Genomic DNA, 26,575 nt, shown 5'->3' with positions numbered 1-26,575 from the left:
AGTCCTCGTAAAGATACAAATTTTCCAAGTGGCAAGAGTTTTATATGGGTGTTTGGAACTTCAAGAAGATGTATTACTAGTTTCTCTTCTATTTCCGGCTAAAATTCTTGACCAACTATAGGTTTGAGTTCAAGTTCAGGTTTGAATTCAGGTTACATTTTCTGATTATTTCAACTGTACAATGATATACTAATATAAACCCTCTGGTTTGCCAAAAAAGTAGAACTCTTAAGAGTAATTTTTAAAATGTGTGACAATTCTAGATTTTTATATTTCAGTCAGCTCAGCTACTGTTTTCCTGCTGGTTTTCCTATATTCATCTTCATCACTCATATTTGTTGACTTCCTGCACATCTCTGGTTCCTCAGCAAGGAATGCCAGCATTCAAACATTTTTCCTTAAACAGCAACAATAAAAAACCACTGCATACATAAAACTTCACCTCTTGGGATAAAATCCTTAAGGCCTTAGAACTGAATAGAAGGCACTCAATTTAAATACATGGAGGCAGCAGTCATTAATGGTATATAATTAAAGTGTCAGCTTTAAAATGTACCTCCAAAGGCATTTCAACAAAGTCTGATGTAAAGAACTCTCACTGTGCTAAGAAGGTGCTCTACTGAACCCAAGTACATTGAAATATCAAGTGGTGAGAGCTATCCATGATGGACAGCCTGCCCTTCATCTGTTGTATATGGAAGTATGTACCACTGACAGAACTCTGAGTGCAATCTAACATTATTGGGATAGCGCGGAAGCAGTACTAAAGAAGAGAGGCTCTCAACCTCTGCAGGAACTGGGGTGGAAGCCTTTTGATGATGTGATGAGTTAGGATTCATGGCAGGTTGGACTACTGGAAATATTAGCCTGACCACACAGTCTGTTTGAGTAGAGTGGTTTGTCCTTTAGTTTCTTTTTCCTTCCTGAATATCAATTTGAGCCATTTACCCAAGGGACAAACTCATGGACATAGTTATACAGAAAATGAAAACTAATTATTATGCCTTCAGGCTACAAAATTGTCACAATGAGAGAGGAGCAGGCTGGGAAGCCATGTATGAAATTTAGACCAGCCAGCCTTTCCTTGAAGTGTCAACCCAGCCACCTGCCAGGCCCAATTCCAACTGTTTGGTCTTGGAGGCAATGACCAGTTGTTGAGCGCCAGCAATTCAAGTTACCATGGTACCGAAGTACAATATGTGGCTCCTTCATCATGCATCTTACTAGGATTCTTTATAAAAAATACCATTCCTTCCTCCTCAATTTTTGGTTTTTTTCTAGTAGCAACAGAATCATTGGCAAGAAGCAGGCTCTCAGTGAAACAGTATACATTTTTTTTTAATTTTTAAAAAAATATTTATTTTTGAGAGAGAGAGAGAGGGAGAGTGAGTGAGCGAGAGATGGGCAAAGAGAGACACAGAATCCAAAGCGGGCTCCAGGCTCTGAGCCATCAGCACAGAGCCTGACATGGGGCTCAAACGCACAAACTGCGAGATCATGACCTGAGCTGAAGTCAAACACTTAACCAACTGAGCCACCCAAGCACCCCTCAAGTGAAACAGTCTACTTTTAACATATGTTCTCCAACCTGTAAGGAGGAGGCGATGCCTGTCTTCTAATATTTTCTTGTATTAAGAGAGACCTCAGCTGGTATAACACTCCTGGCCTCTTCACTCCTTTATCACTCTGGCTCCGGGAATGAGGAGCAAATTATTTGATTGGTACATTTAAGAAGAGAATAAGCAGGGCTTGCAGAGCTCAACCATTGCCATGCTCTCCTTCCTTGAGGAATGGCTACAGGAATGCATATATTCATGTCTTCTCTTCCATGCTGGAAGTTTTACAAGGGGAGACCCCCACAGGAGGAAATGTGTCCATCTGGCCTGGGTTGATGGATAAGGCTGCATATTTCTGAGCTGCAGTATTAGGAAATCCACAGTTGCTGCACTCCTAAGCCATATTATCCCTTCCAGCCTTAATCAGTAATAAGTATGGTATTCTGATCTCCATCTGTCCTATTCCTTGTCTATCTTTTAAGTGGCCTGCAACTCAGAACTACTTTTTAGCCGCGTTGACTATTGGAAAGTTATTTTACTATAGTCATCGTTATCTACTCATATTTGTCAAGTTTTTGAGCATCTTCTGGAGCCTCTTTTGGATGTTATCATTATTTCTTAACCCGGCAGGACTGTGAATGTAAAGTGCCTAGCACAGAGCTTTGCATTCAATTAAAGTTTACCTTCCCTTGCTATTATTTTAATTTAGCCATCACTACATTTTCTTAATTCCTTCTTCCCTTTAACTTCCCCCAGTAAGTTATCTTCTATCTCTCCTCAGTCTTCAACACTTTCTTATTAAGCCTGTCTCTAGACATTGACCCAGTTCCACCTAAATTTTGTTCTTAAAATGTGGTCCCAGGATCAGCAGCATCAGCATCTTCTGGAAATTTGTTGGAAATGGAAACTCCCAGGCCTCATCTCAGATTTACTGAATCAGAAACTCGGGCTGGAGCCCAACAATTTGCACTCTAACAAGCTGTCCACGTGCTTCTGATGCTCATTCAAGTTTAAGAACCAGAAGCCTAGAGGCACCTGGGTGGCTCAGTCGGTTAAGTGTCCAACTTCAGCTCAGGTCATGGTCTCACAGTTTGTGGTTTCAAGCCCCATGTCAGGCTCTGTCCTGACAGCCCAAAGCCTGGAGCCTGCTTCAGATTCTGTGTGTGTGTCTCTCTCTCTGTCCCTCCCCCATTCACACTCTGTCTCTCAAAAATAAATAAACATTAAAAAAAAAACTAAAAAAAAAAACCAAAAAAAAAACCAAAAGCTTAAATCATACTGTTGCTGTTCAGTTCCATGGCTAATCTCTTTTCTTTTTGTGCATTAGTCTCTTTCGTGATTGCCATTTTGTTTGTAATCCTTATCAAATGTTTCACACCTGAAAGCCCCATCAACATCCAAAAAGGAAAACAAAGTTTAACTATTTTTCCCTGAAATCATTTAAGATCTACAAAGTCTCTTTTATACATATTTTTTATTCACTCCTAATTATTATATCTGATTTATTGAAAATTTGGGCAACTCAGTATGTTTTAATTTAGTTTACCAGATGTTCATTTTCACAGCCACTGTATAACATAAACTACTCACAAGTCTGTAAATCTTTGCTCTGTGTTTTGTTTTTAATGAGTAAACACAAAATCTCCTATCACAGGAAACTACAGGTAGCACTGAAAAAAAAAATTGGTTTTCACAGTGCTGGTTTCCCAACAACTTGAAAAGCATCAAGCAATTCAATTATCCTAAAATTGCCATCCAATTTGTTTCTCTGTGGGAGAGCTAGTATTCTTATGTCATGAAGACCAGGAAATTATCTGCTTTTTGGAATATGTGAATCTTTCTCTTCCTAATTTTGCTAAATCTCTGAAAGAATATTTAGGGGCAGCAAGGATAGGGGGGAAAGGTTGGTTGGGGCCAGGGGGAAAAGGAGGAGGTGAAATGGGAGCTCACAAAAAGGTGTTTTTCATTTCAAATGACCCCAAAATATCATTATTTAATTTGTTAAATATACTTTGAAATTACCCTTTGGTAAACTTAATCTAATGCTTAGGTCCTTCAAATAATTGATTGGTTCAGGTATTTATTAACTTCCCTCCCACCAGTCCTCAAAAGTTTATGCAAATTAATTTTCAATCAACAAAATTTGTAGACATCCATGATTTTATAATATTATTAGTATTAATGTGTAACATTTTGAAGAAATGTAATTCTTTCTCATGCAATTCAGTGTGAGGCATTTTGTGGGGAAGCTAGTTATTCATTTAAATTGTAATGAAGAGCATTGAGTATTTATTAGTTTGTGGGAGTCTTGTTCTCAAGGGAGTATTTCACAGCTATTATTCATTCAATCTCAGTTTCCCTGGAAGGGAGGGAAGGGGAGCCCAGTGAGCCAAAGTCAATGAGTTGAGTCATTGTTCAGCCCCATTCCAAAGGACTACTCTGTTTCAACCTCAGGTTCAAGTTAAGATTCTCTTAAGGACTTTCTTTGTGACCTAGTCTTATTGGCAACATCTCAGACATCACTTGTCTGGTCTCTGATCACCTTTCTGGGAGGGCCCTAAGATGCACAAGATGGAACAAGAAATATTCATAAGGAACAAGGGCCTTCCTGGGTAAAGTAGACATTCCTAGAATTCCATCTTCAGATTTCATCTGTGATCCCCACAGTACCTACATGGCCAGATGTTCTATCTTATTTTCAACACTCCAAGATCTTAAATTTGGTGGTAGTAATGATAGGTGTCCTCCTTTCTGACTTTATCTTCATGATTGCTATCTTTTGTACCACCTTTATCTTATACAAAGGGCACTTTGGTCTTATTTGTCTCAAGTCTTTTTTTCTAATCCTAGCTGATCAAGTTCCTTCTGGTTTCCCATGATCTACCAGTCTGGACTGCAGGACAAGCTATTTCAACACTGTCTTCTTGAACACTCATTCCACCCCTTAACTTTTCTTGAGTCTTCCACATTAATAGCAGCTCCTGATCATCTCAACTTTCTTTCCCATCTCTATACCTAAGCTGCCAAACTTTGGGGAAAGATTATGAAACCATATCAAATAGTTTTTTCTCAGCAGTTCTTTCAGACCCTCCAGTGGACTTTATATAGCTTCATGCAAGACAGTTATTGGTTTATCCTCCTGAAAAGTCCCATCATAATCCCAGCTCCCTGATTCTATGTAGGTGACCTTGCCACTTGTCATTACATCCTTTTCTGCCTCCTCCTTCAAATTTTCTTTGTGCTTCCACTCTTTTCTTTCTTCCTTATTGCTTCATAGGGAGTTTGGCTCTTTCTATATTCAACTCAGTCATCAGTTCAGCCTTTCCTCCATTCCTTTTCCTGGCATTTGCTCCATTCCGTCCTTGTCTCTGTCTCTTTTCATCTCTCTCCTAGATGCTTTTGTTAGGCCTACAAACACTCTGCAGTACTTTCCTATGAATAACAATGAACAAGCAAGCAAACAAAAGTCAACTTCCCTTGGTTTTACAACCCCTTCAGATTGTTATCTTCTTGGTTTCCTTTCCAAGGTAAATCTGTTTGCTCCTGGACCTCCTGAAAACTTGTTTAATAAAAATTAAATGCCACATTGTTTAATAAAAATTGCTTTCTTAGAGACCACCATGATCTCTAATCACCATATCCAATGAATTGATTTATTATTCAGTTTACCTTATCCTCTGACATGTCTGCTCTTACCAACTCATCTTGAACTCACTCCATAGCTTGGCTTCCAGAAGACATACCATGCACTATTTGTGCCTTCCTTGCTTCCTTCAAGGATTCCAATTCCTTCCTCTCCCAACTCATCAAAAATCATCTTCTCTTTTTAATGTGTTATACAATATTACTCTTCTTTGGATTAAAAAAATTAAAAATGGAAAAGTCATTCTTAGCTCTTAAAAAGACAGGCAGCATGCTGGATTTGGCCCTCTGACTGTACTTTGCTGACCCCTGTTTTAGAGGCATTCCCATAGTCACATCTCCTCAGCCTTACACTACTCTTTCCCATTGTTGACAGTATTTCCTCTTTAAAAATGTCTTTATTTTTATTTTAAACTAAAGGGCTTTATGCTGCGTAATATCTGCAAGTACAGACTTCCTTTAGAGTGGGCTTGGGGAAAACAAGTATGGATACAGTATTTCAGAAATGAAGTTGAGACCCAGCTTGGATTGTCATAGAGTTAAGTAGTACTAAAGCCACCATTAGAACTCAGTTCTCCAGACTTTTTGGACCAAGCCTCTACATACCTTGTCACACAGCAGTCAATTGCCTAGAATGTATGGTTTATATCTTCCAATACAGAAATAGAAAACTTATCAAGGTTCTTTTCAGATCTACAATCCGTATTATACTGCATCCCGTCACCCTCTCCCCACCACTCCATAAAACGTGTTCTTTTTTTTTGTCAGTCTGATGGCTCATTATGATGTTTCTACCCAGCTTGGTCAGACAGCCAGGAACTGATGGAAGAGGGGCAATGATATTTACTAAAGCAAAGTTCTGCAGATGTCAGTGTAAGGCTGAAGTAGAAATCTTCATAAATGTAATGAAGATCTACATAAGAACTATCATAATTTTGGTACTGGCAGAGTGTTAAAGCTGAGTATTGTATTTGAAAAAAAAAAAAGCAAGATGCATTTGCTATTAGAGAGAATGGATGATGTTCCTATAGCTCATGCCTGTTTTATCCTCTTGAATATTATTTTCTCAGAACTCAGGGTTCTGAGTTTTACTAAGAGTACTGTAATACTCACTGAGTTTTTATAAGTTTTATGAGATCATAGATTCTTCTGTAATCTCTTTTCCTACCTCTTCAATTTTAGGATTGAGAAAAATGAATTCACCCTTCCATCATTCAGAGTCCACATGTTTGTTTTTTAGCCATGGGCCAATTTGGCACTATTTATTTTAACTTTCATATTTTCTATTATTTTGTTAACAACTATTCTGATGGAAGAACTTTACAAAAATCCCTAAATTATAATTAATTGTTTTGTAAGGAAAACAGAGCAAACCACCAAATGCACAAACAAAAATATTCAGCAAAGAAGCACCATTAGTATAATACCAATTGTAGGTATAAAAAACAAACCATGAACAGGTGTGTGCGATTCTACCCTCTGTCCAATTTATTTATTTATTTGGAAAGTTGATGATGTTAATCTCACTTTAGGCTGTTTTTCATTATTGTATTACAGAGTGAACCCTGAAGAATCTTGTTTTTTAGGAATACATTTGATCATAAGCAGAATTTGGCCCTAATTAAAACAGGATTATCACAGGATACTATATCAAAGAAATGTGCTTCTGAAATGGGTATTCTTTTACTTATTTTCCTTTAACAGATGTAATGAAGGCCAGAACACACTACTCCTTTCAAATAACAATTCTTTGGAAAATATATCTGACTTTGGTAAACAGATTTTTATGTCTGAATGGAAGATTAAGTTAGCCTTATTAACATATTAATGTATAGAGAAATTCACTAACAGAATCAAAGGAAAAACAGTTGAAAATGTCTAGAGCTTTGTTTTCTGAAGAAAATGATTTTTTGCTTATATAGTTTGATTATTCTCTATACTGAGGTAAAAGACTTTACAACAGACATCTTGTAAAATAATTTCTGTAGTAGTATTATAGAGTAGGCTAAGCCACTGTAAGAAAGAAAGCCCCCAAACTCAGTGGTTCAAAGAACAATGAAGTTTATTTGTCTCCCAGTTAACAGTGCAAGATAAGCATTCCAGCTTGGTGGGCAGCTCTGCTCCAGTCAGTCGTTGGAGAACAAGGCTGGCAGCAGCTCTGCCATCAACAGTTGGCTTGCGGGGCTGGTCTGGTCGTCGCCATTCCAGCTGACTAAACAGGGGAAAGCCAGGGAGTCTCCAGCCAGGGATATCCTCTTAAGCAGATAAAGTAGAAGTTCCTTAAATCACTTGTACTCATATTCCATTGGCAAGTATCCAGTCACACAGCCACACAGAGCTACAAGGGAGACTCTCCACCAGGAAGAGGGGAAGAACAGAAGTGGCAGGCAACTGCAGCCCCATAGACTCTCTGATTGTTAAAAATTATGTAAAAAACAACACTGTACATTGCAAGGCCTCCAGAATGTTACACAAACATAAAAGAATATAACAAGCACATTATTTTTTTTTTCTATTATGAGAATATTCAACAAGGTAAAAAAACCAAGGCAGGTCCCTCTGATTTTATGTTACCACATCAAAAAGATTTTTGTTATCAAACACACAGAGGAAATACCCAACTTAAAATAAATCATGTTCTAAAAGCTGGGAATTCATTTTCTCAAAGAAACAATGTTCTAAAAATGGCCAGGTTCCAAAATTATTTCAAAGGGGCTCATTTACCTCCTGTGGTATATCTGTAGTGAAAAGTAGTGGAAGACAATACTGCCCTGTAGCACTCAAAATGGAATGTTAGCTAAAAATAATTTTTAAAAATATTTTTAATAAGGAAATTAAGTTTAAGTAGAGAAGGATGTGGTGGGAAGTGGGAAATGAACACTTTCATGTAAAGTCAAAGTGAACTTTCAAAAGTGTTCTGGTAGTGGCTCTTTAGTTTGATTTTCCTCCAAAGTTTACCTCAAGCAAAATGAATGTGTTTATCAGTCATGCATACAGGTAGATTTTTGGAAGAAAATGGGAGAAAGAAAATACTAAACAGGTGTAGGAGGACAGTGTTCTGTAAAGTAATCAGGTGAGAGTTGGGAAAGGAGGTAAAGTCTCATGTCTCCACATCTATAGGAATACATCAAGAAAGAGGTAAGCAGAGGGAAAGACAAAATTGAGGGTAGGAAGAGGAATGAAGACAGACATATGCAGGATCTCTCAGGAGGAAGGATGAGAACAATTTGGGATAGAGTTTTCTCTGGTCCAACCTCCAGGAATTTGCTTACTTACTGCAAAGAAGGTCTCAGGTTTGGAGAGGCAGTGTATAAGCAACAGAGTGTGGAAAAAGAATGTCCACAGGCTGAGAGGAATTTAGGGAGTAACTGACTTCTATTTCATTTTTCTTTAATTGGCACAAGGAAAGTTCATAATTTGAAATCAAGAAAAGGAAAACCTACCAAAATGTGTACCAGAAGAATCTTCATGGCAGAAAAAACACATCTGAACAGGACCCTTACAAATATACCTAGTATAAGCCTCTTTGTGTCTTTCAAGTACACATTTGTTTTGTTTTGGGATAGCTGTTCTATTCCGGTACAACTTAATATTTCCCCTATTGCTTATAGTATGACCTCTGAAGATGCTTGATTTTTAGTAAAAAGGCAATTTCAGACAACTTGATCTGGGGTAAGTCCTGTGTCTTAAATACAGTGAAGGGCTGTTCTCTGTGAGCCTGATTGACTGCTCAAAGCCCATTGATTGCAGAACTCACCAAGAGACACTGGTTTCTCTCACTTGACAACTGCACGTACTATAATCAGAAAGACATGACATTGAGCTCTTCCAAAAAGCCCAAGCCTCAAATTGTTTTTGAACAGTACTTGGTCTAATAGTGGCATCAGCAACAATGAACCATCACCATGGGCATCAGGAGCCCAGCCATTAAAGCCTGAACACAGAACAAAGATTTCTTTAACTTCTGAAAATGAAAGCACGCTTTGAAAATAAACATAGATTCTCAAATTGGTTGCAAACTATTCAATCAAATGGTTTTTTTGTGGTTTCAGAGAATATTAATACAATCTTAAACATGCTGGCACAATTTTGCTCACAAATTTCTCTTATTCCAGCCTGCTGCTGCATTAACTATTTTGCAGAGGGATACAGGTTGACAAAACAAGGGACAGAAATGACGGGGCGGGGGGGGGGGGGAGGTTAAATACAAAATGTTTGTTTGCATTCTGCCTGGAGTCTTAACTTTGAGCCTAATTAGCTGCATTATCTTGAGCAGGTCCCTAGACATCTCTGGATTTGATTCCTCACCTGGAAATTGAAGGGATTGGATGAGATGAGCTCTAAAATCCCTTCCAGCTCGACAGGCTGTAATTCAAATTTTTTCAGCTTCAGTTGTGCCATGACAGGGAACTTTACTGGCAGTCTTGAATTACTTAAAGATGGAGCACACTGCTTCATGCCTATGCAATACTGCTCTGAACAGATCGCTCACAGCTGCTCTGCTTTCTTCTGCTAGAGGCTGCTTGGATGGGGGTGAGTCTATGAAATTCTGTGCCCAGCTCTAAAAAGTTTTTAAAAAGCTGCCATGTGACTCTTAAGATTTTCCGATTCAACCTGACTACCCTAAGCCAACTTTACAAAGTGACAAACAGGCATTCAAAATCAACACTAAGAAAAGCCTTCAAATGTTACCCTCCCGCTCAGCCTCTGCCTTGCCACACAGAACTCTCACTCACAACAATAACGTCAGGTCTAGGCTCAGATTTTAAATAAAAGACTGATTTAAAAAAAGAAAAGCAATGACATTTCAGAGGCCTGGTTTTCCAGTATTTTCATTTGCCATAGTTAAGTTCTCGGTAAGGATGTTTATCAGTAGGATGGACCAAAAACAAAACAAGTATAGGAAGAAACTTTTCTTCTAATATTCACCCACCTGGGGGCTAAAATCTGCAGCTGGTACTGGTCCTCATTTCTGATTCATCACCAGGGCATCAGGTCTTCTTTTTTCCACTCTTGAGAGGCTAGGTTTCTGGTCTCACACCTGAGTCCTTATCCCACCATAAGACATCATGTGAGAGAACATCTCATTGTACAGTCAGGCCTCCAACCCCAAACTTCTGGTTTCAGTAGAAAGATTAAGCATAATAGCGAACTTGAACTGCAGCCTATGCTAGGTCAGACATAGTTAACCATTCAACCACTCTATTTGATAAATATTAATTATGGTCATCTCTTTTTACACATGCAGAAACTGAGACCCAAACAGATTAAATAAATTGCCCTAAAACAGCACCACCATCCTGATTCTAATGCTGATCCACACACTTCTCAGTTTTCCTGAAGCATCTATAGTGCTCAGTTCTCTTGCCTTCAAAATGGGGGTTATGATAGCCAGGAAGAAAATGAGTTAAAACAGACAAACAGCATTAGAAGGCTTCAACATGTTTCATTCTCAAATATTCTATCTTACCTTATAACTGTCCTCACTCAGTCAGACTCAAGTATCTGAAGAGAGTTCTGAAAAGTGCATTTATATACCTAATAAAAAAGACTCACACAGGCACCTCTTACTTGCATAGTAACTACTGAACTGTCTGGTGGAGAGTAGGTTTAAAAGCAGAGAAAAGAGCTCCAGGATGTTGTCCATGGCCTATGAGGATTATAATTCAGTACCTAAAGCCTTTCAAAGGTCTTCCAAACCTGTTACTTCCCAATGCATCTTCTTTCCTGCCTATATTAAATTTGGGAATCATCTATCTATAATCTACTTTCAATCTTAGAAATTTGAATTTTAATCATTCATGTGAATTCTGCACTATCTCTAAAATATATCCTAAGGATGTCTTTGAGCTCTCACAGTAAAACAGTTATGTGCAAAACAGTCTCTCTTCCAAATCACCACTTCCTTTTCCAACTTCAGCCTACTAGAAAGAAGTGATTAATTAAAATCACCTGCTTTGAATGATGATGCCACAGGGTCTCCACTGGTTTCCTTTGTTGCACAGCACCCTGGAATGGGTGTTAATTGCCCAGGTCTGGAAAATAACTCCCATATTTCATTTTGTCTTGTTTTGCTTATTTTCACTTGATCTTTCTTTTGTTTTCTTTTCTCTTTTCTTTTTTTTCCTTTCCTTTCCTTTCTTTTTCTTTCCTTTTTCTTCTTTCATTTATTTTTTAAATTTACATCCAAGTTAGCATATAGCGCAACAATGATTTCAGGAATAGATTCCTTAATGCCCCTTACCCATTTAGCCCATCTCCCTTCCCACAACCCCTCCAGTAACCCTCTGTTTATTCTCCATACTTAAGAGTCTCTTATGTTTTGTCCCTCTCCCTGTTTTTTTTTTTTTAACGTTTATTTATTTTTGGGACAGAGAGAGACAGAGCATGAACAGGGGACGGGCAGAGAGAGAGGGAGACACAGAATTGGAAGCAGGCTCCAGGCTCTGAGCCATCAGCCCAGAGCCTGATGCAGGGCTCGAACTCACAGACCGCGAGATCGTGACCTGAGCTGAAGTCGGACGCTTAACCAACTGAGCCACCCAGGTGCCCCCCTCTCCCTGTTTTTATATGATTTTTGCTTCCCTTCCCTTGTGTTCATCTGTTTTGTATCTTAAAGTCCTCATATGAGTAAAGTCATATGATTTTTTGTCTTTCTCTAATTTCGCCTAGCATAATACCCTCTAGTTCCATCCACGTAGTTGCAAATGGCAAGATTTCATTCTTTTTGATTGCCGATACTCCACTGTATATGTGTGTGTGTGTGTGTATATATATGTGCGTATATATATACATATATATATATGTAGAAGTTGTGGTATGTATATACCACAAATTCTTTATCCATTCATCCATCGATGGACATTTGGGCTCTTTCCATACTTTCGCTATTGTTGATAGTGCTGCTATAAACATGGGGGTGCAAGTGTCCCTTTGAAATAGCATACCTGTATCCCTTGGATAAATATCTAGTAGTGCAATTGCTGGGTCATAAGATAGTTCTATTTTTAGTTTTTTGAGGAACCTCCATACTGTTTTCCAGAGTGGCTGGCTCCCACCAGCAGTGCAAAAGAGATCCTGTTTCTCTGCATCCTGGCCAACATCTGTTGTTGCCTGAGTTGTTCATGTAGCCATTCTGACAGGTGTCAGGTGGTATCTCAGTGTGGTTTTGATTTGTATTTCCCAGATGATGAGTGATGTTGAGCATGTTTTCATGTGTCGGTTGGCCATCTGGATGTCTTCTTTGGAGAAGTGTCTACTCATGTCTTTTGCCCATTTCTTCACTGGATTATTTGTACTTTGGGTGTTGAGTTTGATAAGTTCTTTATAGATTTTGGATACTAACCCTTTATCCAATATGTTGTTTGCAAATATCTTCTCCCATTCTGTCGGTTGCCTTTTAGTTTTGCTGATTGTTTCCTTCGCTGTGCAGAAGCTTTTTACTTTGATGAGGTCCCAGTAGTTCATTTTTGCTTTTGTTTCCCTTGCCTCCAGAGATGTGTTGAGTAGGAAATTGCTGCGGAAAGATCAAAGAGGTTTTTGCCTGCTTTCTCCTTGAGGATTTTGATGGCTTCCTGTCTTACATTTAGGTCTTTCATCCATTTTGAGTTTCTTTTTGTGTATGGTGTAAGAAAGTAGTCCAGGTTCATTCTTCTGCAATGTCACTGTCCAGTTTTCCCAGTACCACTTGCTGAAGAGACTTTTTTTTTTTTTTTTAACGTTTATTTATTTTTGAGACAGAGAGAGACAGAGCATGAACGGGGGAGGGTCAGAGAGAGAGAGGGAGACACAGAATCTGAAACAGGCTCCAGGCTCTGAGCTGTCAGCACAGAGCCCGACGTGGGGCTTGAACTCACGAACCGCGAGATCATGACCTGAGCCAAAGTCAGACGTTTAACCGACTGAGCCACCCAGGAGCCCCTGAAGAGACTCTCATTCCACTGGATATTCTTTCCTGCTTTGCCAAAGATTAGTTGGCCATATATTTTGTGGGTCCATTTCTGGGTTCTCTATTCTGTTCCATTGATCTGAGTGTCTGTTTTTGTGCCAGATTTTTTTTCCTAATAACCCTCTCATTTGCTCCTGCATAAAATGACCAGACAGGCCTAGAACCCTTACCTACAAAGAGCCCCCCCCCCCCCCAGTACAATCATGATTACTCTTATTACAAGAGAAGAGAGACTGACATGTTACTCCATCTTTGATTAATTTCTGACACTTGGGTTCTAGTACATAGTTTTTGTTTTAACCAACATTTCCCTAGAGAACATAAGGTGCTAAAATTAAAACACAAAAACAGAAAACAGAAAATGTCTCTGCCCTGAGGAGAAGAAAAAAGATTTCCCTTTCTTTACTCTCTGAAACTACAAAGCTGAATTGATTACTTCCATCTAGAATCACTGGATTATTGTGCAGTTTTTCTACAGTTTGACATGCTGTCATGACCCCTATTAGTACTTGGACTTCCCAGTTTTAAGGGCAACAAGTAACATGAGGCTATTTCTTCTTAGGGTATCTACTCTTTGTTCATTTATTTGTTATAAAGCTCTAGTGGTTCATAGACCTCACAGGACAATGACTGTTTTGAAAACCAATGCTCAGAAATTGATATATAAATTGAATGCTCAGAGTGAAGTCACAGGACAAAGTAAAAACTATATAATAGAATTATATTGACTTGATATTATGTTTCTGGTGCAAATCTATTTTAAAGCCTCACCTAAAATTTTTTTTCTGGATTTTTTAGCTAGATTTTAAACTGCTATTTGGGTCATTATTAGAAGTAGAAACAAGCCTATTCTGCCATGTCTCCTGTCTTTCAATGGAATCAATTATTTATGATTCATATATTCAGAATATTAGAGCTACATGTGATATTGGAGGTAATTTTGTAAGCCCTTGCTATAAGAACAATGCAGTCCCACCTGGAATGAAGTGTTTCGCAATAAACACACATGGGGGATAAATAGGGAACAGTAGAAGAGGGAAAGGGGACTCCCACTTGGCAGCCAGATCTGCCAGTCAATGCTGGGGTTCCAAAAACCATTGGCAGCTCATACTTCTATCTTACAGAGGTCCCAGAAAGTAAAAGGACTTACCCAGGGTGACAAAGCTGATTTAAGCAGTAGAACTAGCACTCACTGGGTCATTTCCTAGGATGGTCCTTTACCTAGTAAAAGACATACAACCAGGAATGCCCTTTAAAATGCACATGGTTACCTTAGTCATGGTTATCTGTGGGTTATTTTCCCGGTTTGCTTATATATTGACTTGAAAACTTATCAATCTTAAAGTAGTATGCTAACTTATTTTGCTAGATAAACAGTACATGATGAGGAGGTTTTAATGCTGTGGGGTCTGCCCAATCCTCACTCCCCACCCGTTCTCCTCAGCACATTCTGGATGAAAGGAACCTGCTTAACCTAGATCTCAATTTGTGATTCCATTCTGATCTTTTCACCTTGAATTTGTGCCAATTCTATGCTTAATTCTCTCTGCTATTTTTAATTCTTGCCCACTCTTCGATTACATATTGTACGGGTAAAGACTATAGATTTTGAAGCCATACTTCCTGGGTCTGAACCCCAGCTCTGCCATTATCCAACAATGGAATCTTGGGTATATTACTTAATCTCTCTCTGCTTTGACTTCCTAATCTACAAAATGGGTGTAATAATAGTACCTACCTGATAAAGTTGTTGTATTAAAGAAAAGTTAATATATGAGAAGCATTTAGAACAGTGCCTGGCACAGAGTATCCTGAAACAATAAATTATAGTTATTGGCTTTGTTGGAAGTACCTTCTCACCTAAGTGCCTGCAGATAATAACACCACTTGCATAACCAGGCACTGTGCTGAATGTTGTACACAAATATTCTAGTTAATCACAATAACTCTTTTTGTGCTACTACTATCATTCTCTCCTCTTCTCTTATTTTTTTAAATTTTTATTTATTTATTTTTGAGATAAGAAAACTATGGTCCAAGACCCTGAACAATGTGACTATGGTCACCCAGGTAATAAGAAGCAGTTAGGACTTGAACCTAAGATCTGTCTTGCCATCTTTCCAAAATCTCTGAGAAAAGGGCATTAGAGTTCTTTTAAAGTTCTTTTATTTAAATGGATTGACTTGCCACCCATACAGGTCAGGAAGACTGGGATCTCCAGGAGGAAGGGAAGAGTGTCTCTTAGAAAATGTCAGGCATGGGATGATTATACCATTGATGTCTTAACCAGCCCCACCTCCTACCTTCCACTGTGCCATACAGCATCTACATGGACTGTACTTCCAGAGGCCAACCCCAACCCTTAGCTTTTTTTAGTATTAGGAAATGTTCTGATTCAAGCCAAAGTGGGAGTATTTACAATTTCAAAATCAGTAGTTCTTCGAGTCATTTATTTCCACCCCAGTAATGTCTCTTCCGTTCCCAGATTAGCAAAAAAATTATGATTTTCCTTCTTTCCTTCAGAGCCTATAGTAGCCAGTATCTTCCTACTCCTGCTCCAAACTGACATATTCTCAGTTGTCAACATATCTTTCATTAGTCTAAAATGGTGTCTTCAGTGGAAGGTAGGGCCAGGAGAGGGAAGAGTGGGGATAAAGGGCCAGGACGGAAGAGAAGGAAGTCCCTGAGTTTTCTAGAGGAACAGTATGCACTGCCTTGTCCCTCTTCCTGTACCACCTGCTCACTCCTGTATCTCTTCTGGAGTTGTCTACTTACACTCCCACACTGCATCCCAGAACCTTCACCGAGCACCTCCTAAAACAGCTTGTGGGTGCTCCCTTGAAATGCAAGTGAATCAAATACATGGGCTTGTTTTTCCCAAAGACCCACCTGTAGCACCCATGCTGGGCTTGGCTCACTGGGCTAATCTAGAAAGGAGAGAGCATGGGAAGGATTTTTATTTCCCTTTCCCCATACCTACCCTCGTATTTAGCTGTCAAACTATTAAAAAATGTCAGAGAAGCTGAAGTTGGATGTTTGTTATACAAGGAATGGTGGAAGAGCTGTTTGGAGAAAGTTAAGTAGGGCTCTGGAGGAGGTCAAGGGATATAGAAATCCTGGTGGGCAGAAGCAGGATTGATAGAGGAAGGATAAGCAGGTACATATGTTTTCGGGACCACTGGAAGAAAAGAAAGGGGGAGACTGGCAAGTTGACCTCAGATATAAGCCTTAACCCAAGAGTCCCCTACTGCCATCCCAGCCTCTCTGGATTGATCCTAAATTTTCCTAACATCCTTAGTTCCTTCCCTGCTGGGCACCTTGCCTCAGTCCCTGAAGCTACCATTACTACCACTGCTTGACACAAGGGGTAAGTGAGAGGAGAGCCCATGCCAGGAAAGAAGGTATGTTCCCTGTATCCTTAGTTGTGCTCTGAACGTTTTTCCTTTAGAAACAAGGTCATACATGTTGTTTCACCTCTGTAGTGCTTTTAGTAGTACGCTTCAGTTGTTATGGGATCATGAAGGGTTGTTCTGGGCCTCTAACCTATATACGACATGTAGTGGATACTCTTGGTGCCCTGCCCAGATCGCCTTCTTGGACTGGTACTTGCATCCCTAGCTACTGTGTAAGTGTTGGCTGCTAGTAGTTGCCCTCCTCTCAGAGATTACCTTTGGGAGAACAGAAAGTGCCTTGCCTTGGGAGTTACCACCAACCTTCAGCTAATGAGTAACTGATAATGGGGTGCAAAAGGCCAGCTTCCTGCCCCAAGTGGCCAACTCTGTGGCACAATCCCTTCTTTAGAATTCTCCATAGAATCAGGCTGAAGCTGGTCTCCAGCTGAGACCATATCCTTACTTAGCTTTATTCCCCCCACACCATGCAACCTCCCTCACATCCCCTCTCCTGAGGCATGCTCCCAATAATTCACTTGCACCAGAATCCCTGTCTCAGGCTCCACTATGTAACCCTACCTCAGATACATACTTATTCCATGTATTTATTGGAGGTCCTTTATTGGCACCAGAATAATACATCTCTGGGAAAACCAAAAATAAAATAAGGAGCAACTTAACAGGACCCTAAACCAAATCTGGACACATAACCTCAATTTATACTATTTCTAGGCCTATACCTAATATCTGCTCTCTTGTAGACACTAACAGACCACATTCTATCAAATCCAAATTGAAGACTTATTTATTCATACTCTACTTTTTCTCTTACTATAGAACATTAATTTTTATACCTATTTTAAAAATTAGCTATGTGGCATTTATTATTAACCAATACACTTGTTGTAATTCTTAAAAATGTGGCTGGATGATTTTAAGTTAATTTGTAATGATTATTCTTGCTGTGATCATATAAATCTCACACTTTTAATCACGTGTTGGGTTTTTCTTCCCATGAACTATAAGTTCTGGATTGTGGATGGTTGGGTCCCAGATTAGCAGGTTCTGGTTAATCTAGCAGTGTTATAAAACAGATCAAATTTCCAGCTTGCAATTAATAAAAATATAATTAAATATATGCAGGCAAAGCAGAAGATAATTTAATCTTTCTGCTATGATTCAGAAGTCATTTTAGGGTCATCATTATATACCTCAATTATAGTATTGCACAAGTATAGGAGAGTGGTGAGTAGTATTCAGGTTGAAAGAAGTCCAGACAGACCAGATTTTACTTCATGTATTTACAAAGATGTAACCTCATAACACCAGGTACTGCATTCACTGTTTTCCCCCAATATACTGATCCTAATATAGGCTCTTGTAGAGAGCCCCCAAAAGTTAATCTCAGCTGATTAAATTCATTCTTCTAGCCTATAATAAAAAAATATCAAGACTTTTTCATTTTTATGGGATTATCCTCTCAAAAAACTTCTACATAAATAGGACCCAATCATATTTTAAATACTATTTCTGAATATATTTGCATGTATTCCTTTTGGTATAGCCGGTTACAATTCCCATTTATAGCTTATATTGTATTTTAATTCCATACTGTACTTCATTGCTTAACAAAATATACTGGTCATCACTCTCCTCCCCATCAAGTTATTGGAGGGTTGCTTAAGGGGTTGTTTATGACTTGGTAACTAATCTTTTTTTTTTTTTAAGAAGAAAATATCATGAAATTAAAAATTCCTACAGCTCTGAGAACTGTGCTTTGTTTCTAAAAAGCCCCTTTATGTTGGTCAAATAAATCACAATATTTACATATCTTTACCTTATTTCAGTATGTATACAGGTTTTTCATTAAGAATGGGAAAGAATACCATATTTACTTGCTTTCCATATATACATACTGAAGAGAAAAGGTGACTGTTTTCCTTTTCCTTCCAAATTTATCAGTAATAGTGATAGGCTGAATAAATGACCCCATTTGTACAAATTTTAGCATATGACTTTGAGCTTCCAGGTAGTATTGATGTCACAAGATTGCTGCTGTAACTCCAGCTATATCAATCATATTCCAAGCAATCATAGGGCTTGAGTCAGCCCTGCTAGTAACTTACCACCAGGTACACAAATAAGGAGTTCCATACAATACCTCCCATCCACATACCATGGCTTTCTGCAAGGAAGGTTATGAAATGAAATTTTTCACTGGGCACAAAATCAGATTTCTGTTACTAAGAGCAAAAGGAAGAAAGGAAATGAGATAGGCAACTAGTATTACCTGCCTTATTTTCTTTTTAAGTATGTGTTTTCTTAGATGAACTGTGAGGTCATGGAAGGCTGAGATTATGTCATATTAATTTTTATAATCTCAGAACCTGGCACAATACCACAGTTTATTACATTTTTCAAAATGTTTATTAAAGACAAGTATAACAGGTAAGTGGCATGAGTTTGTTCCATTTTTTTTTATTTAAAAAAATTTTTTTTAACGTTTATTCATTTTCGAGAGACAGAGGAGAGACAGAGCATGAATGGGGAAGGGGTAGAGAGAGGGAGACACAGAATCTGAAACAGGCTCCAGGCTCTGAGCTGTTAGCACAGAGCCTGACGCCGGGCCTGAACTCACGAACCCATGAGACATTGACCTGAGCCGAAGTCAGACGCTCAACTGACTGAGCCACCCAGGTGCCCGGAGTTTGTTCCATTTATATTGTCACTCATTCATTTAATTGTTATTTCAACTAATATTAATTGAGCTCCCAGCCTGAGCCAGGCCCTGTATCAGGCATGGGGAATACAGTGATAAATACAACACAGTCCCTGGCTTTACAAAGCAGGTAGAGGTGACGTTAGGGGAGGATAGGAATGGCTCTAAAAGTAAACAGGCAATTTCAGGGCGCCTGGGTGGCTCAGTCGGTTGAACGTCTGACTTTGGCTCAGGTCATCATCTCACGGTTCATGAGTTTGAGCCCCACATTGGGCTCTGTGCTGACACCTGGGAGCCTGGAGCCTGCTTCAGATTCTGTGTCTCCCTCTCTCTCTGTCCCTCCCCTGCTCACACTCTGTCTCTCTCTCTGTCTCTCAGAAAATAAATATTAAAAAAATATTTTTAAAGGTACACAGGCAATTTCAAGGTGATGTGGTAAAGAATAAGAAGTGGTCCTGAGCCACCATTTGAGAGGTATGAAGCTGTAAGTAGTCTGGGTGAAACACACAGTTAGGGAAAGAAGAGGAGAAAAAGAAGGAAAGGTGGGGATAGATAATAAAAAAAAAAAAATAAGTTATAATCATAAGCCCATAATTTATTCCTGCCAGCACACATACCTATTTGTTGTGACAAAATGTTTGTTTCTCCCTTAGACTTCCTCATGAAAGAATTTCCCAACACTCTGTCCTTGATGGATCTGTCCCACTGACAAGGTTCTTGGTTGGCCTAAACTGTAATTACAACTGTGTTCTATGGACCTTATCCAAGCATGGAGCAACTGTCTTCCCAGCATCCCATCTTACAGGATGATGTTCCCTGGTAGGCCAGTTTGGGAAATGTTGGTCTAGACACATGTTTCTCAAACTTGGCAATATGAGTCTACTAGACACCATAAAAAAGAGTTGCCAGGCATTTCCAGAGAAAGGGAATTATCCCCCAGAAAGTGCAGATCTGAACCTGGTTTTCTGAGTGTGTTTACACCTTGGGTTTCAGTTACACGAGTGACCAGGACGGATATAGGTTTAGCTGGACTAATGGGTCACCACTTCAGCAATTTTACAGTCAAATAAGTTATCCCTATGATGCTGTGACTAATAATTAAAACACTCATCTCTTGCTACAAATAATCCGGTTCAATTCAGTTTGTAACATATATGGCTAGAAATGTATCTACATCAATTCCTATTTTCTTTGCCTACCTTAGAGAAAAAGATAGCCCCTAACCATGAAGCAGAGGTCACAAGAAGAGAGACAGATTTGAAGATGATATGTATGCTATTGCCTTAAATACGGAGGAAGAGGCCACAAGCCAAGGAAATCAGATAGCATCTACAAACTAGAAAAAACAAAGCAATGGATTCTCCCCTAGAGACTCCAGATGGAACACAGCCCACACCTTGACTTTAGAATTTCTGACCTCCAGAACTGCAAGATAACACATTCTTGATTTTAGCCACTAAGTTTGTGGTAACTTTTTTAGTAGCAATAGGAAAATAATAATACACAGTAATATATCTCTAGATGGTGTCCCCTCCCCCTTCACAAATCTTTCTTGGGATTCTCCTCTTTTCTGAATCTACCCTCTCAGATTATATTCCTGAAAGTCAAATCTGATTATGTCACAGGGCTTAAGGTGCATGAATACTCACTGATTCTAGGTAGATTACTTTTGGGGAATATATTAGAAACCAGAAATAAGGGTTGTTTACAAAATCCTGTCAAGGACATTTGGTATGATCTCAGGAAAGCTTAACAGGGATGTGATTATAGCTAAGAAAGCTTAAAACAAATTGCACTCTACACTGAAGAAAAAATGTATTAACCATATGGGGTTGAGGTAGAGAAGAGATTTTTCTGGGTTGATTCAGGACTGGACAGAGATAAATTCACTTGACTCTGGCACCATCAGTAAGACACACGCTGGTTTGGAGGCGGGGATACTTCATCATGTACCTGGAGCCTAGTAAGTGTTTATCCTAAATATTGGTCATGGTTATACTATCACAGTCAACTTCATCCTGATTTAAATGCTAGTCATGTGAAAGTCGGTTGTCATAAGCCAGTCCACTGTTCACCTCTGGATGTGTGATAAAATTGAGGTCAGGACGCTACTGGTGACCAACAGAAACTAGATTAAGGTTCTTCTTCTACTTCCATTCCCCTTACAGAAAGATAAAAGATATGTCCTTCAGTAAGATCCTGAATCCTAGTTTAACAATAGCCACACTTCTGCCAGCTATCACTCACCCCTGTTTCAAGACCTCCACCAAAAAGGGAGGACTATCAACAACAACAAAAAAGGGTGGGGGGAGGAAAGTTCAAGGAAGGAAGAGGTCAAAATTGGCAAATGCCACAACGGGCATAACAAAATGCGGATTAAATTTTTCCATTAGATTTGGCAATTAGGTGGGTGACTGATGTTGTTCAGTGGAGTGAAAGGTTGACAAGGGAATGAGAGTTTAGGAAATGTTAACGTTAAGTCTGGAAAAGTCCTCTTGAGAAGAGGATCCATGCCCTAAGGAATCACCTTAAGTAAAATTCCCTCAGGGTTTGCATCTGAATCCTAGAGAACTCTCCTTGTCCACAAATCCTCCAAATGTTTACCAGCCAAATTTGAGTCTCACTGATCTCTCTTTCTCCTCAGTTCACCTCAAAGGCAAAGGAACTAATGAGCTGTGCAATAACTAAAGGTCAAAAAACAAGAGGAAGAAACAAAAGACCTACAAACACAAACTCAAAACAAAACAAATCAGGTCTTTGGTAAGAGAAGCTGTAACAAGTTGTGCTTCAAATTTAATATCCTTGTTTTGATTTAAAAAAAAAAAAAGAAAACTGTCTGGAGAATTAAAAGGGGCATTTTATAATTGGAATGTTTTCTTGTATCTCAACCATTATCTTCACTCCATCTCCCTCCAAATTAATAGCTGTTGCTGAGTTGTGGGCATGTGTGAGCACAAGCCTGGACCAAAGACTGAATTTTGTCCAGTGGCTAGAGTAATTGCGTGCCATTTAAAAAAAAAAAAAAAAAAAAAGGTGGGATAGGGAGAACCACATACATATCTGCATTTCCAGATGAAAGCACTGGTTTTCTTCCTCGACTATTTGCTGTATTTAAGGGTCGGGGGGGGGGGGGAGCAGTTTTCTGAATCTGAGCCCAGCTCTTTCTAAACTTGGTTACTCACGTCTGATTCATTCGCTGTGTTTTTCATCTCCTGTCTCTGTCACTGCCTGCCGCTGAGAAGGGGGTCGCTGAATCACTGCCACTCCAGATGAAAAGCAATTCAAACCCAGTCCTTGGAGGATGGAAGGTTTTGTTTTGTTTTCTTTTCTTTTTTTCTTTTTTAAGCGTCTGCAGAATAAGCCTCCTACTTTCCGACATGACCGTAGAGGGCAGTTTTACAAGTCTCACCCGGAGCTCTGGAAGATTTTGCTCCTGTGAGAGTCAGTAGGCACTGGTCATCTCACCATTTCTGGCTTTTCTGGTCCACAGGCCTCGGCGGTCGGGGGTGTGTGGTGGGGCGAGCGGCGGCGGGGCCGAGCTAGGGGCGCTGGGGTGAGCTTGGCCCGGTGGGCCCGAGCGGCTGCGCCGCGCTCCCCGCCGCTTTAAAAGCTCCCACAATGCAGCGCTGGCGTCCCAGTTCCGTTACAATGTCTCTCACGGCGCGAGTGAACCGGCGAGGCGCGGGCGGGGAAGCCGGAGAGCCGGGGCTGTAACCCGAGCGCCCGGCCGAGGGGGGCGCCCCCGCGCCGCTCCTCTCGCGCGCTCTACCCGCGGCCCGGCGAAGGGGCGGAGCCGCCCGGGTGCCCGAGCCGGCCCGGCCCCCAGCCCGGCCCCCAGCCCAGAGGCACCGGCCGCGGGAGCGAGCCGGCCGCCAACTCCACCGTCCGGCACAACGCTCGCCGCCCCTCTCCTCGCCGAGCCTCGCTAGACCGCCCGCGGCAGCGGCGGCGGCGCTGGGGGCGGCTCCTGCGGGCGGCACAGCCGCTGCCCGCGCGCTCCCACACCGCGGCAGCTCAGCCAGGGGCGTCCACACTCACCTAGCGCTGGCCGGGAGGTGCGCCGAGAGGACGCGCCGGGAGCCGGGGCCTCCAGCCGGTGCGGGGCGTGCGGCCCGCCGGGTGCGGCGGAGGGAGGCGCGCCGGGCGGCGCGGCCGGGACAGGAGCTGGGCGGCCGCCGAGCTTCGGACGCCGTCGCGTCCTCAGCGCCCCGGCCGGCCTGGGCGGGCGGCCTGCGGGGGCGGCGCAGTTGCGAAACTGAGTAAGTATTAACTTTACTCCGCTGCTGCGATTTCTGGGCAACGTCTAGGATCCCTCCCTTCTCCTCCTGGAGCCTCGGGCTCTCCCTTCCCCGCCCCCTCACCCCTCCGTCTGCACCTTGGGTTTCTTCGCCGGTTCTACCCTGCGGCCACTGGCTCCCAGTTCCTCCGGTTCACCTTTTCCCTGTTGTGTTCGCCTTTGCGCGTTCTGCCCGCCGCGCACACGCGCCTCTGAGAAGTACAAGCTTGTGTCCTGCTTCTCTGTTTCCTCCCAGTGTCCTTGGCAGGGGAGTTTAGAGGCCACTTTTGTTGGGCAGGGAAATGTATGTATGGCTTCTTTAACATTTTTCTCTCCAAATGGAAATCGGATGTTCGCTTGCCGGGTGACGGTTTGGTGAACGCTTACTTTCTCCTCTGAAAACAGGATTGGTTTTTAGGTTTTAAAATTTTGTTTGAACGCTTAACCGTCCTCCGTCCCTATTTCCCCTTGCCGCCAACCCGTCTGGAGAGACGAGTCCAGACGAGGGGACTTTAAAAGTAATTCCGTTTTGCAGACTAGAAACTTTGCGAGGGTTCATAGCAGAAAGCATCATAAGCTTCAACCTGAAGGGACGTGAGCTTTGTATGTGGCTCCTTGTGCGGCACTAGAGCTTACAAGCGAGTACCTGGGTTCGTAATTGAGTGTTGGCGTTGTTATTTTAGCATCCTAGAGCCGCCTGGTGTTGCTAAACCACTACTTTTTCAGCATCAAATGGCATCTTGAGCAGAGCAAGCGTTGAATGTAATTACGGGTCAGCATTGCCCCTGGTCTTTAGGGACTTAGAAGGGAAATAGATGCAGGGCACATTTCATAGCTGTGAAACCCATCAGGTTAGCTGTGTCAGTGCATCACAGCATTGCATTAAAAAGAATTCTTCCAGCCTGGTAACAGCGAGGAGGAACATTTACAAATTTTCCAGTATGATGTGGCTCAGCAATTCTTCGTTAGATCTGTTGTGTCACTAGAAAGGGCCTTTAAAAAGGTATAGAGCTCAGCTTTTCTGCCGATTGGATTAACCCCTCATTCTGATAGAAGGCCTCAGGTAGTCCTCCCCCCCTCTCCCCGCCGTCTTTCTTTCTTTTTTTTTTTCTTTCATCTTTGGGTTGTCAGCAGTTGGCCATCCTGTTTTGAAGGACTAGAAAACGGGAAGCTTTTCTTAATGTATTTTCAGCATCCCGTCCTTTGCCTGGGTGAGGCAGTAGTGAATGCCAGCTAGATCTCTGCAGGGAGAGGTGCAGGTGGACACAAGAATCTGGCAGAAGGACACTGTAGTACTATCATTGGGGGGTGGTGGTGGTTTGTGTGTTTATCTTTTAGTGGGCATATTAATGCTACTTTTTATTTATCTCCATGGGGAATCTCCCAAAACCATGAAAATTACGTGTGACCATACCCAGCTTTAAGAAGACTGAATGTAATTTGATTATTCTGTTGAAGGATCAGACTCAACAAAATAGAATTTGTAATGTAGGCGATAAGACCTTTCAAAAATCTCTCCCTCATTTTCTCTCCTTTTAAGAGCCTCAAGCTGGTACTTTCAGTAATAGACACAATTGTTAGTAATGCATTGAGTTCTTTCTAGGTTCATTAATCAAGCCTAATTTCTGGCTTCAATAGCTGAGGGGGACATCAGCCCAGAGAGGGAGAGAATCATGAGACTGTGCAGATAGGAAAGGCATTTCAGTTTGCTAAAGTGTCAATGTGCTGCAGAGAAAAGCAGTTAAAAAGAAGAATGTTCAGGTTTTAGCATGCACATTTACTGAATTTGGCATTTGGTTGAGAAATTTGGGAATTGCAGATTTTAAATTCTACAGTTATGGTATCATTTCTTTTTGCCTAACATTGTATCCTTTTAAGTTTTTGATTGTTTAATGGGAATCTCAATACTTCCTTTTGTAGCCTTCTGTACTGGGTGGCTTGCATTAATTTTTTACTTGAATGGTTTAGCCATTTTGAGAAATAGTTTTTCAGAATTTCTTAGTTGATCTATCTTATATTGATTCATGTATGGTTTGTGAGTAAAAATATTGTTCACTGCTGGGTGTTGTTGCTCTTTTCATTATCATTGATTTCTGGCATAGTGGCTTTGCTCCTTTATTGTAAACCATTAAGGTCCTAGGTATCTTGCTGGTGTTCAAAACATTGCAAAACTCTGCAGGGAGAAGTGGAGAGGGGATAGGAAAACATTATGCATCATAAATCTGAGAACTTGGATTTATTTTTTTAATTTTTTTTTAATGTTCTTATTTATTTTTGAGACAGAGACAGAGGATGAGCAGGGGAGGGGGAAAGAGAGAGGGAAACACAGAATCCGAAGCAGGCTCCAGGCTCTGAGCTGTCAGCACAGAGCCCAACGCGGGGCTCAAACTCACAGACTGTGAGATCATGACCTGAGCTGAAGTCGGACGCTCAACCGACTGAGCCACCCAGGCACCCCTGAGAACTTGGATTTAAAAAATAACATATCACCTGTTTACTCACCTTGGGTGCTAGCTTGCTCCAACCCCATGTAGATTTTAAAATGGGAAGTATGGACATAGTTTCCAAGAACTGTGTATAGTGAAAAGAATGCTTACCCCACAGCCAGCCAACCAGACTTGGGTAGCAAGTGACTTTGTCACTTTGAGCTGATTTAGCTTGGCCATGCTACTTCAACCTCATGATCTACAGTTTGCTTTGTGTAAAATGGGAATACTGTTCCTAAAAGGGATGCTGTGACAAGTGGAATAGCTAACATAGTGTCTGGTACATCTCAGTCAATACATGACAATATCTGACACTTCTCAAGAACTGAGCTCTTGATTACCCAACCTTTCAGCCTGTTTCTCCTGTGTTTTTCATCCCCTCCATCCAACAAGTGGCTCAGGCCAGAAGGCTGGAGTTTAATATTCATTCTCACTTCTGTTCTCACCTCCCCTCCCCACCCCCAACCAGTTTGTCACAAAGTCTTTATTTACTTTTCTGGAAAAATCTCTTTCAAACCTGTCTGATTTTCAGCCTCCACTATGTTTCCATTCCACT

At 40.8% G+C, this 26,575-nt stretch overlaps 2 protein-coding genes across 9 annotated transcripts in view; one reads left to right on the top strand and one right to left on the bottom strand.

Annotated features, from left to right (window-relative positions):
* Nucleotides 1–23,030, bottom strand: part of LMNTD1 (lamin tail domain containing 1) — a 443,253-nt gene extending 420,223 nt beyond the window's left edge. For 7 of the 8 annotated variants that reach the window (XM_053894898.1, XM_053894899.1, XM_053894897.1 and 4 more), the window contains exon 1: nt 22,440–23,028. The gene's annotated coding sequence lies outside the window, so the exon portion shown is untranslated. Of the gene's footprint in view, nt 1–22,439 lie in introns of all 8 variants that reach the window. The other variant, XM_053894905.1, reaches the window with a different exon arrangement.
* A 385-nt stretch (nt 23,031–23,415) lies between these two features.
* RASSF8 (Ras association domain family member 8) overlaps nt 23,416–26,575 on the top strand; it is a 128,987-nt gene continuing 125,827 nt past the window's right edge. The window contains exon 1 of the mRNA XM_019452266.2: nt 23,416–23,516. The gene's annotated coding sequence lies outside the window, so the exon portion shown is untranslated. The remainder of the gene's footprint in view (nt 23,517–26,575) is intronic.

This window comes from Panthera pardus, unplaced genomic scaffold (genome assembly GCF_024362965.1).
Source record: "Panthera pardus isolate Hobbes unplaced genomic scaffold, ASM2436296v1 HiC_scaffold_6, whole genome shotgun sequence".
Lineage (NCBI taxonomy): Eukaryota > Metazoa > Chordata > Mammalia > Carnivora > Felidae > Panthera > Panthera pardus.
The sequence above is the reverse complement of the archived record's forward strand: the minus strand, read 5'-3'. Positions and strand labels throughout refer to the sequence as shown.